This window comes from Kogia breviceps, chromosome 10, assembly GCF_026419965.1.
Source record: "Kogia breviceps isolate mKogBre1 chromosome 10, mKogBre1 haplotype 1, whole genome shotgun sequence".
In the NCBI taxonomy this organism is placed as follows: domain Eukaryota; kingdom Metazoa; phylum Chordata; class Mammalia; order Artiodactyla; family Physeteridae; genus Kogia; species Kogia breviceps.
Genome location: NC_081319.1, coordinates 87910094 through 87929512, shown reverse-complemented (window position 1 = coordinate 87929512; position 19419 = coordinate 87910094). Strand labels below are relative to the sequence as shown.

The 19419-nt window shown below is 42.2% G+C and overlaps 1 protein-coding gene and 1 non-coding gene across 11 annotated transcripts in view; both read right to left on the bottom strand.

Moving 5' to 3' along the window:
- Positions 1–19419, bottom strand: part of RIPOR2 (RHO family interacting cell polarization regulator 2) — a 215122-nt gene that overhangs the window by 65233 nt on the left and 130470 nt on the right. For 2 of the 10 annotated variants that reach the window (XM_067006654.1, XM_067006659.1), the window contains exon 1: positions 11547–11660. The exons of the other annotated variants lie outside the window; for them this stretch is intronic. The gene's annotated coding sequence lies outside the window, so the exon portion shown is untranslated. Of the gene's footprint in view, positions 1–11546; positions 11661–19419 lie in introns of those variants that run through there. 10 annotated transcript variants of the gene reach the window in all.
- Positions 4757–4863, bottom strand: LOC131764756 (U6 spliceosomal RNA). The gene has a single exon (XR_009337954.1). It is a non-coding gene; the product is annotated as a U6 spliceosomal RNA (small nuclear RNA).

Genomic DNA, 19419 nt, shown 5'->3' with positions numbered 1-19419 from the left:
AAGATATATCTGGCTTTTATCCATCAAATAGAATGCACTAATTATAAAATCATACATACTTTACAGGTGAAGAGATATACAGAAATAAAGTAATTTGACATTACTGCTCTCCTCTTTCTTTCCCTTTTATTCCCCCTCTAAGCAATGACAGCAGAGAACTGTGAAGCTATTTTAAGGGTCTGGCTGAACCATTTGAAGAGTAAAGAAGAAACATTAATTGCACGGCTACTCACTGGGACAGTCAGTTGTAGGAACTTCTAGATAATTGACACCATTTCAGCCTGGGGAAAATGAAAACTCTATTTCTTCTTCCATTCTTGTGGATTAAATAAATGCAGGGAGAAGCAGCTGGCCTCATGATAATTAGAAGAGAAATGACTCAGGACATAAAACTCGCTTAAATGTCAAGAGGGGCTGAATGGATTTTGACTAATGTTGTTATAACTCATTTTAAAATGCAAGGTCTAGAACACTTGGAGACCCTCATTTGGTGCAAACTAGACATCAAAACAGGACCAACTGTTTCCTGGTTTGAAGGAAAAAGCATTTTGCACTTATTACCTAACTTTTTTAAAACCTCTTCAAAACCATGTACATCAAAAGGGAAACTTTCTTGGAAACATGGTCCTCATAGACAGCTTGGCTGATCCTGCTGAGAAAAAAATACACCCACCACAAATCCTCATTATTTGATCATCAGATTCAAAAACAACACTCCAACATAGAAGAAAATGGTCCCATGCCTGGTATTATCAACTCCTTCAGGCATGTAGCCTGTTTACCCCTAGAGCTTGGCAACTCATTTCTAGCTAATGGTGATTGTTGCTTCTTTACTTCAAAACAGCATCAAAATGACACCGACATCTTCTATTGTTACTTGACTTTACTGAAATTACCATTTTTATAAGCTCATATAGTTAATCATTTTCACTAGAATGGAGCTACATCTTTGGACATCTTTTTTTTTTTTTTTTTTTTTTTTTTTCGTTATGCGGGCCTCTCACTGTTGTGGCCTCTCCCGTTGCGGAGCACAGGCTCCGGACGCACAGGCTCAGCGGCCATGGCTCACGGGCTTAGTTGCTCCGCGGCATGTGGGATCTTCCCGGACCAGGGCACGAACCCGTGTCTCCTGCATCGGCAGGCGGATTCTCAACCACTGCGCCACCAGGGAAGCCCTGGACATCTTAAAGAGAAAAAAAAATCCTTAGGTCCTGGAAGAATGTACCCAACAGTGTGCTGGGAAGCATAATCATGCACCATGTACTATTTCCTTGCCCAGCATGGGTGGGTGACCAACACTGGTATTCATTTGCAGGCATGAAAGTCAGGTAGAAAATGGAATTGAACCTTATAATTAAGCTACATGGTACAGTTCATCTCAGAGAAAGGATAAGAAATTATCTTAAAGCTTTTCAGATATGGCCTACATAATCAAACAGATTCTTCTTATGGTCAATTAATTTATTTCTGGCCATCCGAGCAATTAAATTGAATTGATGGAGGACTGACAATTTTATGTGATGGCAAATATAGCTAAAGATACCGACTCAATTATGGTAATGTCATTTGATCACAGCCTTCGTTTGCACTAGAGGCTACACTTAAGCCCTTGCTTAGGTAAAGCAATGGACTTAAAACTAAGGCAGTCTTTTCAAAGTCAAGTTACACTTGTCATTTTATTCCTGTTGTTATGACAACACTTTTAAAAGCAGCACTTCAAATGCTTAGCATTCAGGCATCTTATTATAGACTTGAATATAATATATGAAGGTATAAAGTGCAGCTCATAGGGGTTTTAAAGGGGCCAAGGGATGCAGGGTTAGAACACCTGGATGCCTTCTCAGCTTTGGCCCCTGGAGCTCCTCAACTTGGCTTTTTCTACTAAAAAAAAAAAAGAAGTGAGGGCTCATCCAGAGGAGGGAAGATGAAAGAATTTATGTGGGAAGATATGCATTATTATTCACAGTCTCTGTTCTCATTCTCTTGATTACAGCCTGCGTCATGCAGTTTTTAGAAGTCTGTAAATGATGGCGTGTGCTGATCAATGTCAGGTGCTTATTGTTAGCTATTGGAATGATTCATTTATGTAACTGTAACTTTATAGAAAGACTTCTCATAACACAGACTTATTATGAAAATTAATAATCGATATTTGGGAGACTGGGATTGACACATATATATTATTGGTACTATGTATAAAATAGACAACTGGGCTTCCCTGGTGGCGCAGTGGTTGAGAATCTGCCTGCCGATGCAGGGGATATGGGTCTGTGCCCCGGTCTGGGAAGATCCCACATGCCACGGAGCGGCTGGGCCCGTGAGCCGTGGCCGCTGAGCCTGCGCTCCGCAACGGGAGAGGCCACAACAGTGAGAAAACTATAAGACAGAAAACTATAAGACACTGATGAAAGAAATTAAAGATGATATAAATAGGTGGAGAAATATACCATGTTCTTGGATTGGAAGAATCAACATTGTGAAAATGACTCTACTACCCAAAGCAATCTACAGATTCAATGCAATCCCTATCAAATTACCACTGGCATTTTTTACAGAACTAGAACAAAAAATTTCACAATTTGTATGGAAACACAAAAGACCCTGAATAGCCAAAGCAATCTTGAGAACGAAAAATGGAGCTGGAGGAATCAGGCTCCTTGACTTCAGACTATACTACAAGGCTACAGTAATCAAGACAGTATGGTACTGGCACAAAAACAGAAATACAGATCAATGGAACAGGATAGAAAGCCCAGAGATAAACCCACACACATATGGTCACATTATCTTTGATAAAGGAGGGAAGGATATACAGTGGAGAAAAGACAGCCTCTTCAATAAGTGGTGCTGGGAAAACTGGACAGCTACATGTAAAAGTATGAAATTAGAACACTCCCTAACACCACACACAAAAATAAACTCAAAATGGATTAAAGACCTAAATGTAAGGCCAGACACTATCAAAGTCTTAGAGGAAAACATAGGCAGAACACTCTATGACATAAATCACAGCAAGAACCTTTTTGACCCACCTCCCAGAAGAATGGAAATAAAACCAAAACTCAACAAATGGGACCTAATGAAACTTAAAAGCTTTTGCACAGCAAAGAATACCATAAACAAGACCAAAAGACAACCCTCAGAATGGGAGAAAATATTTGCAAATGAATCAACTGACAAAGGATTAATATCCAAAATGTACAATCAACTCATGCAGCTCAATCAACCCAATCCAAAAATGGGCAGAAGAAATAAATAGACATTTCTCCAAAGAAGATATACAGATTGCCAACAAACACATGAAAGAATGCTCAACATCATTAATCATTAGAGAAATGCAAATCAAAACTACAATGAGATATCATTTCACACCGGTCAGAATGGCCATCATCAAAAACTCTAGAAACAATAAATGCTGGAGAGGGTGTGGAGAAAAGGGAACACTCTTGCACTGCTGGTGGGAATGTAAATTGATACAGCCACTATGGAGAACAGTATGGAGGTTCCTTAAAAAACTACAAATAGAACTACCATACGACCCTGCAATCCCACTACTGGGCATATATCCTGAGAAAACCATAATTCAAAAAGAGTCATGTACCACAATGTTCATTGCAGCTCTGTTTACAATAGCCAGGACATGGAAGCAACCTAAGTGTCCATCAACAGATGAATGGATAAAGAAGATGTGGTACATATATACAATGGAATGTTACTCAGCCATAAAAAGAAATGAAACTGAGTTATTTGTAATGAGGTGGATAGACCTGGAGTCTGTCATACAGAGTGAAGTAAGTCAGAAGGAGAAAAACAAATACTGTATGCTAACACATATATATGGAATCTAAGAAAAAAAATGTCATGAAGAGATTAGTGGTAGGACGGGAATAAAACACAGACCTACTAGAGCATGGACTTGAGGATATGGGGAGGGGGAAGGGTAAGCTGTGACAAAGTGAGAGAATGGCATGGACATATATACACTACCAAATGTGAAATAGATAGCTAGTGGGAAGCTGCCGCATAGCACAGGGAGATTACCTCTGTGCTTTGTGACCACCTAGAGGGGTGGGATAGGGAGGGTGGGAGGGAGGGTGATGCAAGAGGGAAGAGATATGGAAACATATGTTTATGTATAACTGATTCACTTTGTTGTAAAGCAGAAACTAACACACCATTGTAAAACAGTTATACTCCAATAAAGATGTTAAAAAAAAAAACAAAACAGTGAGAGGCCCGCGTACAGCAAAAAAAAAAAAAAAAAAAAAAAAAAGACAACTGATGGGAACATACTGTATAGCATAGGGAACTCTACCTAATGCACTGTGGCAACCTAAATGGGAGGGAGTCCAAAAGGGAGGGGATATCTGTATGTGTATGGCTGATTCATTTTGTTGTGCAGTGGAGGCTAACACAACATTGTAAAGCAACCATACTCCAATAAAAATTAATGTTAAAAAAATCGATAAAGGGATAGTGGTATTGGAGTGAATCTACTACATGAAGCAATGACCTGTTGTGTTTGCACTACAGTCTGATAAAAACACAAAAATGTTTGTTAAATCTTATGTTGTTTTTCAATTGAAGTATACTTGATTTATTAAAATATTGTGTTAGTTTCAGGTGTACAGCAACGTGATTCAATTATACATATATTTTTTCAGATTATTTTCCATTACGTTATTACAAGATATTGAACATAGTTCCCTGTGTTATACAGTAAAACTTTATTGCTTATCTATTTTATGTATAATAGAAAAATACAGAACGCTTCACAAATTTGCATGTGATCCTTGCACAGGGGCTGTGCTAATCTTCTCATTCTTGTTCCAATTTTAGTATATGTGTTGCCAAAGTGAGCACTAATTTGTTGTTGTTGTTGTTTTTTAAGCAACATACAAATAAAAAAATGTTTTTATTAAGGAAATGAGCTAGTTGAATGTTAGCACTTTCCAATCATTATGTACTAATAGGGGGACATTTATCTGTCTTGTTAATTCTCTCTGCCTTAAAGTAAATTTCTCTGATAATTTTACCTTGGTCTCCTTAGACCTGTGGCGTTCTGTCTGAAGTCACGGTGAATTATTACTAAACAAAGTAGAGGTGATAAAAAAAAGGAGGATGCAAACGATAACATTTCAGAAAAGCTTAGTGTCAGAAAGTTACTCTGTGGTTCAAATAGAATAAGGCTGTGTATAAATGTGCCATCACATGCCAGCAGTTTCAAAGCTGAGTGGTTTCCCAGAGTCCTGTACACGTGTTCTCTGAATGGTAATTTTAGCAAATTAAACTGCTATAATAGGGATAGTGGTTTCATTACTGGTCCTTGCTGCTGCATACCAAGGAGGTGGTCATATTAACAACATCTGCTGAGTTATTTTTGTTTGCCAAAACCAAGTAATTTATAACCAGAATGCAAAGCAGTTAGGTATAGCGACGTGCAAATACCTAGATTATCAACAAAGCAGAATTATGTTACTTTTTATGGTATGCCAAGGGCGTAAAATAATTTCTTACTATCCCTTGCTCTGTCCAGAGGATTTGAAGCTGTAGAAACAGGAATGAAGCAAAAAGTCCATTTAATCCTTAGCTTAAAGTACAATTTAGTGCAAAGAAAGAACAAATGTTTATGGGTCCCACACTGGACCCATCAACATATGGCAAATTCGCAACAGCAAAGACAAAAGAATACATTACGGGCTTATTTGTACACATGTGAAATGCCATATTACTTGGATTCTGAGCCCAAAGGCACTGTCAGGATGCTTCCCCTCTCAGGTGCCCACATAACTCCTAAAATCACACCAAGCTCCCACTCAGCTAGCAAATTAACTTCTGCTCTTAGCTGTCTCTGACCCTTTGCTCATTCATGCCCTTAGCCAATCTACCTAAAGGGGAGACAGATCCATTTTTATAGAGCAGGAAAAAGAGGGGTTGGAAGACTTTTCCCAAGACAACCTGTCTCCCCTACCATACCACTCCATCACCTGACTCTCACCAGTTTCAACCCTGTTCTAGGCCATTCTCTGTGAATTCACTCCATCCTCTGGGTCACAGTAGAATTGTTTGAAGGGATACTTTTAATCTTCTGGGACTCAAATCTCACTCTGAAATGCCTGGCTTTCTTTTGGCTCTGTGTTTTAAATTTTGTCTCTGGTTCACTAGTGAGAAAGTGGTTTTCACTCATTTCCTTGGGTCCTTAGCCACTGTCTCCACCACCCCACCCATCTGGTCAGCCTAGGCGAAGTTATAAAAAGCAGAGTGAGAGCGAGTGATTCTTTGGTCAGCCTGGGAGAAATAAAGCACGTAACAGGCTTTCTCTGGACAGATCTTCTCAGGGCTTCAGACTCCCTACTCACCAAATCATTTATTCATGGGAAAAAAGGGAGGAGAAAGGACAAGAGACTCAAAAGACATACCATCTTGATGCAATGTGTGGACCCTGTTTTAATCATGATGAAAAACCTAACGAAAAAAGTCATTTTTGAGACACTTGGGACATTTTAATATGGATTAGATATTAGACGATACTAAGGAAATATCGCTCATTTTGCTAGGTGCAAAATGGAATTAGGATCATGCAGGAAAATGTCCACCCTTTTGAGATGCCCACAGAAGCTTGTAGGAGTGAAATGACATACGGTCTAGATTTACTTTAAGATGCTTTAATAACAACAATTTAAAAAGGGATGGATGAAGCAAGTGTGGAAAATCCTTGACAATCGTTCCACTCGGTGATGGGTTTTTAGGAATTTGTTATCTCATTTTCTTTATTTACATGCATATTTGAACATTTTAATTTATTGGGTGTCTACTGGCCCAGTACTGATATAAGAAGGCAATCCCAAATAGCGTATGGGTGTCAGGGCCCGCATCTAGCATGAAGCGGGCAAGTATAGTGTCAGAGACAGTAATTCTTAACCTTCACCTGCTTTATGGAGCACTTTAGAACACAGTGAAGGTCAGAATGGGAGATGCAGGATGAATGCAATGTGTGATAATCCTTGTCCTCCTCGAATCTCGGTGCAGGTAAAGATGAGGCCATAGAGAAGGGAAATTTGCCTGTTTTCTCTAGAAGGAGAGGGAGATTTGGTTTAGCCTTTTTCCTTGGTGAGTCGACCCAATCCCACTTCGAAGCAAACAAGAAACCTATAATTTGACCACATTGGTGGTCAAATTAACTGGCTTTAATAAGTTCCAGATCCACCTAATTTTCCATTCCTCCCAGACCAACATCTGTGTAAACACAGAAACCCCCAAACTGGGACCATCTCTCTTGGACATGGAGCAGATTAACAGGGAAAGGAACTGTGTGGTCAAGGGGCCCCCGATTTTGCCCCCGTCCTCTGGCTTGTAGGGAGAAGCTCGTGGGAATATCCTGAGGCTTTCACCATGGACAAGGGCACAGAGGGGTCTAAGGCTGTCAGGACTTGAGAAACAAATGCATACTTTGAACAAAGTGGCAGCACTGAGCTTGGTAGCATTAGTCATGCAAAAATGAAAAGATGAAATAATCTCTGTGTAGGGAAGTTAGGTGTTCAAGCCAGCTGACAGAGGCCTTATCCACCACATGGAGCATTCAAAGAATTTAGTACCTGCTGCTCAATTTAGAAGACTTTGGAATAGGTGACCCTTTGGGGAATAAAAATAAACAGAATGGTGCATCTTTTGGTGGCCACACAGCTGTCTGTAGTATCACCTAATGAGGAGACTCGTAATAACATTTCATGTTTGCAGATTGCTCTTTTCCAAATGCTTTGACATCTATATCCTGACAGCAACCCTCTAAATTAGGTAGGACAATTACCGTGATTCCTAGGTAAGGAAATTGACCTGTAGACCACTGTTCCAACAAGGCTGCTGGCAGAACTAGAACTAGAATTGGAGTTCCTACCACCCACAGGTGGTCTTCCTTCTACCTATCTCTATTTTCCTTTAGCTGAGAAAGCAGAATTCCTCCTCCCATTGTCTTTGCCTGTTTCTTTTTCTTTTCTTTTTTAAAAATTTGGCCGCGCTGCGTGGCTTGCAGGATCTTAGTTCCCCGACCAGGGACTGAACCCACACCCTTGGCAGTGAGAGCGCAGAGTCCTAACCGCTGCATCGCTAGGGAATTCCCTTCTTTGCCTGCTCCTTTTTTTTTTTTTTTTTTTCCTGTGGTACGCGGGCCTCTCACCGTTGTGGCCTCTCCCATTGCGGAGCACAGGCTCCGGATGCGCAGGCTCAGTGGCCATGGCTCACGGACCCAGCTGCTCCACGGCACGTGGGATCTTCCCGGACCGGGGCACGAACCCGTGTCCCCTGCATCGGCAGGCGGATTCTCAACCACTGCGCCACCAGGGAAGCCCTGCCTGCTTCTTTTTTTTTTTTTTTTTTTTTGCGGTATGCGGGCCTCTCACTGTTGTGGCCTCTCCCGTTGCGGAGCACAGGCTCCGGACGCACAGGCTCAGCGGCCATGGCTCACGAGCTTAGTTGCTCCGCGGCATGTGGGATCTTCCCGGACCAGGGCACGAACCCGTGTCTCCTGCATCGGCAGGCGGATTCTCAACCACTGCGCCACCAGGGAAGCCCCTGCCTGCTTCTTAATGTGACTTTCCTTCAACTTGGAGTGGAGGGTCACCAGTACTCAGAATGCCCTGTGGCCCCGAAGACATCATTAATCAGTTCTGATCAGGTGCTCAGAGGGTTCAGGAACAATTGATCTTTGTCTCACTGTCACTCTCCTTGCTTTTTATTTTCTTATTCCAGAACCTTTCCCCACAATGAGATGCTCATTATAACATAGTATAACATAGTATAACAATAATAACAGCATTTTAGATTCAACAAAAATAAATGGGTAGGGCTTCCCTGGTGGCTCAGTGGTTGAGAGCCTGCCTACCAATGCAGCGGATGTGGGTTCGAGCCCTGGTCCAGGAAGATCCCACATGCCGCGGAGCAACTAAGCCCGTGTGCCACAACTACTGAGCCTGCACTCTACAGCCCGCGAGCCACAACTACTGAGCCCGTGTGCCGCAACTACTGAAGCCCGCGCACCTAGAGACGGTGCTCCGCAACAAGAGAAGCCACTGAAATGAAAAGCCCGCGCACCACAACAAAGAGTAGCCCACGCTCGCCGCAACTAGATAAAGCCCACTTGCAGCAACGAAGACCCAACTCAGCCAAAATTAAATAAATAATATAATAATTTTAAAAGTAAATAAATAAATAATAAATGAGTAATCCTTGCTATTCAGGAGTAATGCCTTGTACCTTAAACTCTTGTGGCTAAATCCAGAAAGTTCAGTTTTGACTAAACCCAGAACTGAATTATTGGGTTTATTTGAAGATATTTACCACATTAAAATAAATATTTAACCTATATCTCAGCCTCTGCACCTTCCTATTGACGTAACTATCAATAACATCTAGAAAGAGCCTAATATAATTTAGAGAGTCTCAAACCTGGCTGTGTATTAGAATTTCCTGGAGAGCTTTTTAAAAATGTGATTGTCTAAGCCTCATCCCCAGAGATTTTCATTGTGCTGGGGTGGAGCCTCGCCAGAGATACTTTAAAAAATCTTCCCAGGGTTTAATTTTTCTCTGTGCACACAGTATGCCATAATCTTGATCACATCTGCCTTCCATTCTTTCAATATGTAAAAAATTGAGTCACGATTAATGTTCTTTAGTCGCTTGATTCCAACTCCACTACAAGAAATATTTGAAAAAGGCATTGTAGTCTTTACCAGAAACACAGGACAAAATTGTCTCTCTTATTTAGTGGCTCTGAGAATCTTAGGATTTAAAAGAGAAAACTTTTCCACTGTTGTAAAGACTCAAAAGTAACTGCCCGGGGCTTCCCTGGTGGCGCAGGGGTTGAGAGTCTGCCTGCCGATGCAGGGGACGCGGGTTCGTGCCCCGGTCCGGGAAGATCCCACATGCTGCGGAGCGGCTGGGCCCGTGAGCCATGGCCGCTGAGCCTGCGCGTCCAGAGCCTGTGCTCCGCAACGGGAGAGGCCACAACAGTGAGAGGCCCGCGTACCGCAAAAAAAAAAAAAAAAAAAAAAAAAAAAAAGTAACTGCCTATCAGGACTGGAACTCATGGTCATCTAATCTTCTGTTTTCCAATTGTGTGCTGACAAAACAAATGAGCCTTCCATCCCAGGGCTGCTGAGACCAAAGAATTCAGCCTGCCTGGGGTTGTGGCCCGGCAGTACCCCTTTATATTGTATGGCCTTGATGGGTTGCTTAACCTCTCCAGACCTTACTTGCCTCATCTGTAAAATTGGGAAAAGAACCAAACTCACAGTTTGCTGTGAAAATTAAATAGGTTACTGAATTACAGTGCTTAGAACAGTGAATAGCATTTGCTATTCTTATCGTTACAATGATGAGGATGTATTATTAAGTTGTCTCCAGTTTAATGAGGTCTGGATGGAGACTTCCTGTGCGTCTCCCAGAGGAAAAATCTTTCAAAGGAGGTTGATTTCCTGAGCTTTATAATTTACCTAGGATCTCATTTATAGTATTGTGCGTTCTCAAGTCTCTTTAAAGTCGAATTAGCTGAGCTAGGCTTCAATTAGAGAGACTATATAATATCTGCAGAGGGGATAAAAAGACAGTTGATTCTTCCTAAATAAAAAAATGCAGTTGGTATTAAATGTGGCACAAGATCCTAGGATATTTTACCACCAAGCAGGCATTTCTAAGAGTTGATTTTCTACGGTATGATTTGTGAGCTTTTCAGTGGATGCCCTCCAGACAACCAGCTGCTCTGAACATTTTCTTTTTTGAAGGGTGTCGTTCACACTGTGTGTTTCTCAAACCTCATCCCAAGACTTTGGAATTGAAAGTACAGAGAACACTAAGTGTGGGTGCTGAGTACAGTCCAATGGGATGAGCAGACTGTGGAATGTGAACTGGGCAATGTCTTTAAAAAAATGACATGCATTCACGTAAGAATGTATTTTGATCCCTAGGAGGGACAAATTTTTCTCTGTACCAAAAATATACCATTTGGCAGGATGGGTTTATTGTTTCCGAGTCAGCAGTGCGGATGTTCCAGCCCCAAGAGCAGATGCCCTCCAACTGTTCCGCTTGGGGTATTCAGGGTAAAGAGAAAAAGGGGGCAACAGTGTGGACAGGTGGCTGGACACAGCCAGCCACTGCACCCCCTACCCTCCTGCCGCCTTCCAGAGCTGGATTTCAGACCACGCTGTGTGCCACAATTACTATTCTCAGCAGGGAAGGGCAGTATCAAATTTATCAGTTATGTTTCTGTTAGCACTTCCAGAGTCAAGGAAAATGGTTTAAGTGGGAGCATTTGTCTTCGTAAATGAGAATACACTTAAACTTAACCCATGTGTATATATGTTACGTATTTCCTGAGAGTCAGCTCAGAGGCAATGTCATGCCATCACAGCTCTAATTAATAGAGGGTCTTAAGTTAGACAGAATCTTGGAGATTGCCACAGTCAGTGTCTTTGTAAGCAACAGAGAGAAGCAGCGAGTAAGAGCAAGGGAGCAAAAGGACCCAGAAGCTTGAACACACACGTGCACACACATACCTCAAGTTGTGTGGTGTGTGGTTAGATCATCAGTCCGCGGTCACACAACTGGTGTGAATTTCCTCTTTGGAACAATGACCTCTGCTCAGTTTCCTCTTCTCTAAAATGGGGCTCCTAATATTTACATCGTTAAGTTACTGTGAGGAGTAAGGGACATCAAGCCTGTAAAGCATAACGCCAGGCACAGAGTATACACTCAGTAAAACACACGCCTGTGACTACCACCCTCATCACCAACATCAAGGTCAAGGATATGAAGACAAATGGCCTTACCTAAGCAATGAAAGTTTTATGTTTTTATGCTCTTCTTCGTTTTGCTCATCAGGTTGGTCTTGCTAAAACCTAAGATCTCAAGTGCTGAATTCTGGCACTGTAATAAGATTATCATGCAGTTGCAACTCAATTGTCTCAGCCGGGCTCCCCTGTGAGAACGTGTAGGCGGGGAGGGGTCACCCTCAACTCCTGCTAACCTTGCCTGAAGACAAAAATCTGATTATGGCATGTAACTTTGCCTTAGAAAAGTTGAATCTCTCTCTCTCTCTCTTTTTTTTTTTTTTTTGTCCAAAACAGAGCAATTGAAGGCCAACTAAACATATTTCTTTTTCTCTTCATGAAGTTTCCTTTGATTGCTCCTTTTGGATCTTTAGGAGAACCTGATGGAGGGATAAGAAAATAAGAGTGAAGGTCGACATACAAAGTGTCGACTCTTGAACTTCACTGCAATGCTCTGGCTTAATGAGCTCAAATTAACCTCCTCTGTGTCAGTTCCCACATAAGACATTTCTTTCATAATTCATTGCTGGGGGAATTGGCCCTCCGAGGAGGAACTGCTGTATTTTCCATGTCCATCTTCCTGATAGCAGTAACTTCAGTGATAACCGAGTATGTACCCGTTTTGGTCTGGCTACAGCGAAGCTCAGAGAAAAACTTGCTGCTCAATTGTAGCATAAACTTTAATTTTTAAAAGTTATAATATTGACTTTTCTGAGCTCCTTCTTTTGATACTTATTCTTTTTAAATTGTGTATTATTGTAACCTATCTAAAATGCTTGAAAAGTTATGGAGAATAATTTTTTTAATAAACTTTAACCAAGTCTTGTTCTTCTCCCAATTACCATAGATGAATTCCAAGAGGCTCTAACAGCTATCTATTGCTTGACAAAAGTCACAAGGATATTTCCATCTGTGTCCACTCATTGTCTCATAATTTGTTCCAGCTGTTTGTTTCGGTTTTAGTTTTTGGAAGCCACTGGATCCCAGAGGTTCCAGACAATGAGGAAACTAGCAATCATTATTATAAATCCCCCATAAATCTTGATAAACGAAATAATCATCATTCCCATTGAATTATTCCCACGAAAGAAATTTTACTCAGGCTAACATAGGGCCCATGAAGATGATTTCTCTTGCACTGATTTGAAAAATGGGCACTTCTGGAAAAGATCAAACAGGAGCTAAGTCAGGGAATCAAAGCTTTTGTTCGGAAAATGATATTCAAATGTAGTCAGTCCAAATCTGAGAACCCTACTTGTGATGCAAATCAAAGGCAAAAAATACTTCTGTTTAACAAACCAATGCAATTTTGCATATCACACACACTGGTTACCGCTTTAAGTCTTTTCTGAGAGAGGGATAGAAGGGTGAACCATGCATGGATTAACCAGCTCTGACACTATTCATTTCCTTCAACTGCAGGTAATTATCCTGTATAATTCTCCTATGCATAAATTAAACTGCATGAATTAACAATGATCTTGTTTTCCTACATTCAGTAATTAAGACAAAATAGATCAAGGGACACTTTACATGCGGGTATGGATTAGACAATAGTCCTTCTGAAAGGGAAGGAATGACTCCTTTTTTCTCTCAAGTTTGCTTTTTCTCCATTTCCCTCCCCTTTTGTGGGGTTTCAGATGGGAGGCATTGCGAAGGACCGTTGTTTGCATGAGGAAGGGGAAGGCTTGCCACTGACACGCATCACTTAACAGGATGCATCGTCTACTCAGAGGAAAAGTGTCTGTTTCCCCGCGATCGGGTACCTCTCAGCACAGGCACACTGCTTACTTAGCGGGACTAATGAACCTTTTGGCTGGATGATGTGAAAAAGCTTCTCAGTGATTACAATAAAATCCCGAAGTGTCTCATTAATGCCTTGATATCAGCTAAGACTCTCAACCTGAAAACTGCATGGACCATCTGAGTACTGAGTGATTAAGCCAAGTGACCTGGCAACCACAGTCCAGCTCAGTTCTGTGGCAGAACTCAGGCTTATGGAACATGCTACTAACCGCCAGCTATAGGAACTCTGAATCTGGCTGGGGTCTTTGTATATTTACATGCACAGCTACAGCCCAGACTGATACCAGGCGGCCCAGATTTAAAGCTGTACTCTGTCTTTACTAATTTTGCTGAACCTCAGTTCTCTCATCTATAAATTACAGATGGTAATGGCAATTACCTTGGGGTCACTGAGAGAATTCAGTGAATGAATACATGTGCCTGGCACACAGGAAATGCTATTAAATGATAGCTATTATTATTATTATTATATAAAACATTTTATTTAGATTCGATGTTTCACTACAGAAGAGGGGCTTTATGTCAACATGCGATATGAGATACACGTGGACACATATGTAATTCAGAAATTGGGTTTATTTTAAAAAATTGCAATGGCTTCAGACTTCCCTGTGCCTTCATTATCACATAATTTACTTAAGGGGAGAAGATGCAAGGAACATCTTTTTTGTACATAGAATCTACATGCAAGGTCTACCTGCACTTATTTCCCGCCAATTAGACTGTAAAGGAGTGAGACTCATTCCTTAAATGAAAACTACACATTCTTTCAATTTTTTTTTCAGTACCTCTAGCTTGATAACTGTATATTCACATATATGAAAGCACCTTGAGTTAATGTAGCCCCTTAGCCTCTTCTTTTTTTGTTGTTGGTTTTTTTTTTTTTTTTTTTTTTTTTTTTTGCGGTACGCGGGCCTCTCACTGTTGTGGCCTCTCCCGCCGCGGAGCACCGGCTCCGGATGCGCAGGCTCAGCGGCCATGGCTCACGGGCCCAGCTGCTCCGCGGCACGTGGGATCTTCCCGGACCGGGACATGAGCCCGTGTCCCCTGCATTGGCAGGAGGACTCTCAACCACTGCGCCACCAGGGAAGCCCCCCTTAGCCTCTTCTTGCTTTGGCTGTTTTCTTTCATCAGTGGCGAAAGAGCCATTTTGTAATACTCAGAGCCAAAAAAAAAAAATTACATCTGGAAAATATATTAATGTGAAGAAACACACTTTGAGGATCTAAAAATAATAATAATAAATAAATAACCCTTAAAAAAAGAAACAGCACATGCCATTTCTATCCTATTTTAGGCCACAGACCATTTGACAAAATTCAAAGGGCAAGCTTTTTTAGGGATGTCATGGGAGCCTGCAAAGGGAGCAGTTCCTGACCTTTCTTATGACATTATCGGGGCAGGTTTCCACTTGCAAAATACAGTGTCAAACTGACATCATTAGTCAGGTAATAAGAGGAAAGAGTCATGCTTCAGGCTCTCAATGAATTGGGCTTCAAATAGGCCATATTTTGGTGACTGAAGATGGCAGACAGGCAGAACAAATCACCCCTCCCTCTCTCCGGCTTAACATTGATTTTGCTACAAAGGCCAGTTGAATGGATATTCTGGGGTGGCAGACGCCAAATGAGAGTGAGAACAGTTCAGCACTAACCCAGCCTCTTAGACATACTGGCACCGTGATTTTGGACAAGCCTTTTGTTTTGTTCCCTAATTGGTGAAACCAGGGACATTAATGTTAGTCCTGCCTACATCATGGGGTTCTCTGGTTGAAATGGGATAACGGATGTGATGAAAGTTGTTGAAAACTGCAAAAACGTGCAGAAATATAAGGTACTGTAACTTAGACCAATGTATTATTATGTTACCATTTCCGAGGGGACCTTGAACTTGAACTTCAGGAACAGTAAACTTTAGGTATCAAGGAAGGAGGCATGTGCAAAAAAGAAGTGGTAGAAAAAGAAAGAAGAGCAGTCAGCCTGCTGGGGAGAAGGGCTAACACACTTCATTGTGTGTTAGTCCGGCTGTGTTTCATCTCTTTTTCTCCATCTCCTAAGTGGGTCCCAAATTGGATGACACTTCCCAAAGTAAAGATTTGCAGCGCCTCTACCTGCCACACTGAGGCAATTCTACTTTCAAAAGAAGTTACCAGGAGTCTTGCTTATTCACATGTTGAATTAGCCAGTTTGAAATTCTTTCTCAATGCTACCGATTCCCCTTTTCCTAAATCCTCCCCCAATAAACCAACCAACTGCTTCTGATACATATTTTAAGAATGAGTTTCTTAGGCCAATATTCTACAGCAAGAGAAGGTGGGCTTTAGATTTGGTTATTCTACTACTGACAACTGTCACACTATTTACCTCACAGTGAAGAAATTTGATAGGAATAACACAAGATTGTGGTTTTAATTGACATTTTTTCTGCATCCGACAGCATGGCCCAATCCGGTTATTTATTGCTGCGTGACAAATCATCCCAAAATCCATTGGCCTAAACAACAAGAGTGAGTCAGGAGTTGGGAAGGGCTCTGCTGGACAGTCTGGCTCAAGGTCTACCATGCAGTCAGATGGTGGCTGGACATGGAGCAGTAGGGACCAGAGAAGCTGGGTACTGGCCAGGCATCTCTCTCTCTCTTCTTGTGATGCCAGGCCTCTCCATGTGGCTGGTTAGTTTGGGCTTCCTCACAGCATGGCAGCCTCAGGATAGTCAGATAGCTTACCTGGTGGCTGATAGCTTCAAGAGCTAATAAGAAGCTGAGTTATTTTTTGTGATCTAGGCTTAGAAGTCACATTCCCTATTAGTCCAGAGAGTCAGGTTTTTGACTGAGAAACAAAGGCCTCCTTTCTCAATGGGAAGAGTATCAAAGTCACTGTGCAGGAAGGCCTGTAGGGTGGAAGGTACTGTTGAGGTCATCTTTGGAAAATATCGTCTGCCATATAGACTGACTGTATAAAGTTGAGATAAGTTGTAGAATGTCAATAATTATCCCTGATACTGATACTTACTTACAATCTCTCCTTACTACCACCCTGCCAGCGATAGCTAACAGATCAGATAGTAACTTCTAGTTCGGTAAAACAGGCAACTATTCTGATGCCTTCTCTTCCCCTCCCCCTTGTGCCTTAATGACTAAATAACACTTGTTAATTTTCCTAACGATCTCCAGCATCCAATTCTGTTCTGCCATATTTACATGTGTCCATCCCTCAGGGCACTGTGCATATACACCTGTGGCTCCCCGGGCTCCCCATGTGCTCCCACGGTAGCTGCACTGGATATGAGTCATTGACATTCGACGTCATTCCAGCCCCATCTTGGTGCCTTCCACTACCGAATCCCAGAAGCTGAAAACATTTTTGAGAATCTCCTACAGCTCGGATTATGCACATGATGCAGGGGGCCTCCACCAGGTGTACTTGCCGCAAGATTTTATGGGGAGGCTGTGGATATTAGTTTCCTATGGCTGTTTTAACAAATTACTACAAATTTAGTGGCATAAGGTGACACACAATTATTAGCTTACACTTCAGGAGGTCAGAAGTCTGAAATGGGTCTCACTGGGCTAAAGTCAAGGTGTCAGCACAGGTGTGTTCCCTTCTGGAGACTCCAGGGGAGAATCCATTTCCTTGCTTTTTCTAGCTCCTAGAGGTCACCCACATTTCTTCTCTTGGTGCCTCTTGCTCCACCTCTAAAGTCAGCAATGTTGCATCTCTCTGACCCTTCTTCCATAGTCACATGACCACAGCTGGGACAGGTTCTCTGCTTCTAAGGACTGATGAAATTAGCCTGAGCCCACCTGGAGAATCCAGGATAATCCTAAGGTGCTTGACTTTATCATATTTGAAAAGTTCCTTTTGCCATGTAAGGTAATCTCTTCATTCACAGGTTTCAGGGATTAAGACATGGATATCATTGCGGGGGGGGGGGTGATGACACATTATTTTGCCTGCTATGCTATACTTCTGCCTTTTCTGTTGTCACCACTGGCAAACCACCTTCATGGACTGTCTGGCTTTTCTGTGGTGCCTTCCTGGCTGGCTGTTTCCTGATCGTGGCAATGGCAGCCTCATTCTGGAGACAGTAGCTTCCTAAATCAGCAGGCAGCATCTTGATTATTGATCAGGCAGTGACTCCATTACAACACGACTTTCAAAGTTGTTACAGAAAGCTCGACCTAGGGTGTGTTTCCCTGGTCTTCCTGACCTGACAATTCCATAAGTCATTTTATATCCTTTCTGCTGAGTGGATTCTGTTGTCTGCAATGGACCCCGATGCATGTTCTCAGTGCTATATCCCTGTGTGTGTGTCTCTCTCTCTTTTCTAAACTCCACATATCTCTGAACCATCACCAAGACAACACTAAATTATATTACAACTTAGGAAGATACAGATCATTTCAAAGTGGCTAAAACACTGCTAAATAACTTTATAAATGAAAAGTATGGCACTGCCGTTCAAGGGTTACCCGGTAGTTATATGGGAATCTTCATTTAGGGAAGTTAACCTTGAACCTCCATACATTAGCGGGGTCACATTAATTAGAAGGTAGACTGTCACAGTTAAGGCCAAGACCAAGTCACTCTGGGCCTTCATATATAGCAAAAAGTAGGGAAAACAAATGCTGTACTGGGAATAACCTCTCAGGAGTTGCACTAGCTCCAGCAAACTGTCAATTTGGATTTATTCCCCCTATTAGGGGAAGGAAAAACCGTGTGTCCTTTGTGTTCATCTGTATTACTTTTGTATTTGTGAGGTACCCTCCCCCCACCCCGCTCTTGCCTATCTTCCAAAAGTCCTCCCAGAAGACAAAGACAGAAGGGGACCAGCTTGAAGAGAATGGAGTCATTGTTCCTTCAGTTCCTTCCCGAACAATTTGTTTGAGAAGGAATAGATCACTTCCAGTGCTAGAGGTGAAAGCCACAGCATTAAACCTCAAAGACAAGTGACTTTATTATACAAGAGTTACAGGACATTGTTCTCCTGTACACAGGTTGTTTTACGAGATGGGCATCGCCAGCCTCGTTTTAGCACCATCACCATTATTAATACCCTAATTTCGTAATCACGCTCATCTGACCTTTGCCAGGCACGCTGCCTCACTATCCTGAACTTTCCTACTACCTTCAGTCTTGATCTTCAATCTAGGTCACAGGCAATGAATTCACATTTGATGCCTATGACTTGCTAGGCAGCATGCAAGCCCTGAGGATCCAGGAAGGAATAAAATAGACCCTCTGTGCCCTCAGGGAGCTCACCGTCTTCCTAGTCTTCTTACATGGTGAGTCTTCCCTTTTCCCTTCCATTTATCTGTAATCTTACCATAGGCATGGATGAAATCTTCACTGGCTACTTCAATCACAGCCTTTCTCTCCTTCCTCTGACCTCTCACAGCCCTATTTCTAGGGTGACCAAACCGGAATCCTTCTGAGGGAAAGGGGTGCTATTAATAATTATGCTGGGGCTTCCCCGGTGGCGCAGTGGTTGAGAGTCCGCCTGCCATTGCAGGGGACACGGGTTCGTGCCCCGGTCCGGGAAGATTCCACATGCCGCAGAGCGGCTGGGCCCGTGAGCCATGGCCGCTGAGCCTGCGCGTCCGGAGCCTGTGCCCCGCAATGGGAGAGGCCACAACAGTGAGAGGCCCGCGTACCAAAAAAACCCAAACAAACAAAATTATGCTGCAACAACAGATGTATACAGGGCAAACCAAGACATGTGTGGACAGCACTCTGTCCAACCCAGTTGGGTTCTTCCTCCTTCTCTACCAGACTGTGCACTTCCTAGAAGGTATAAT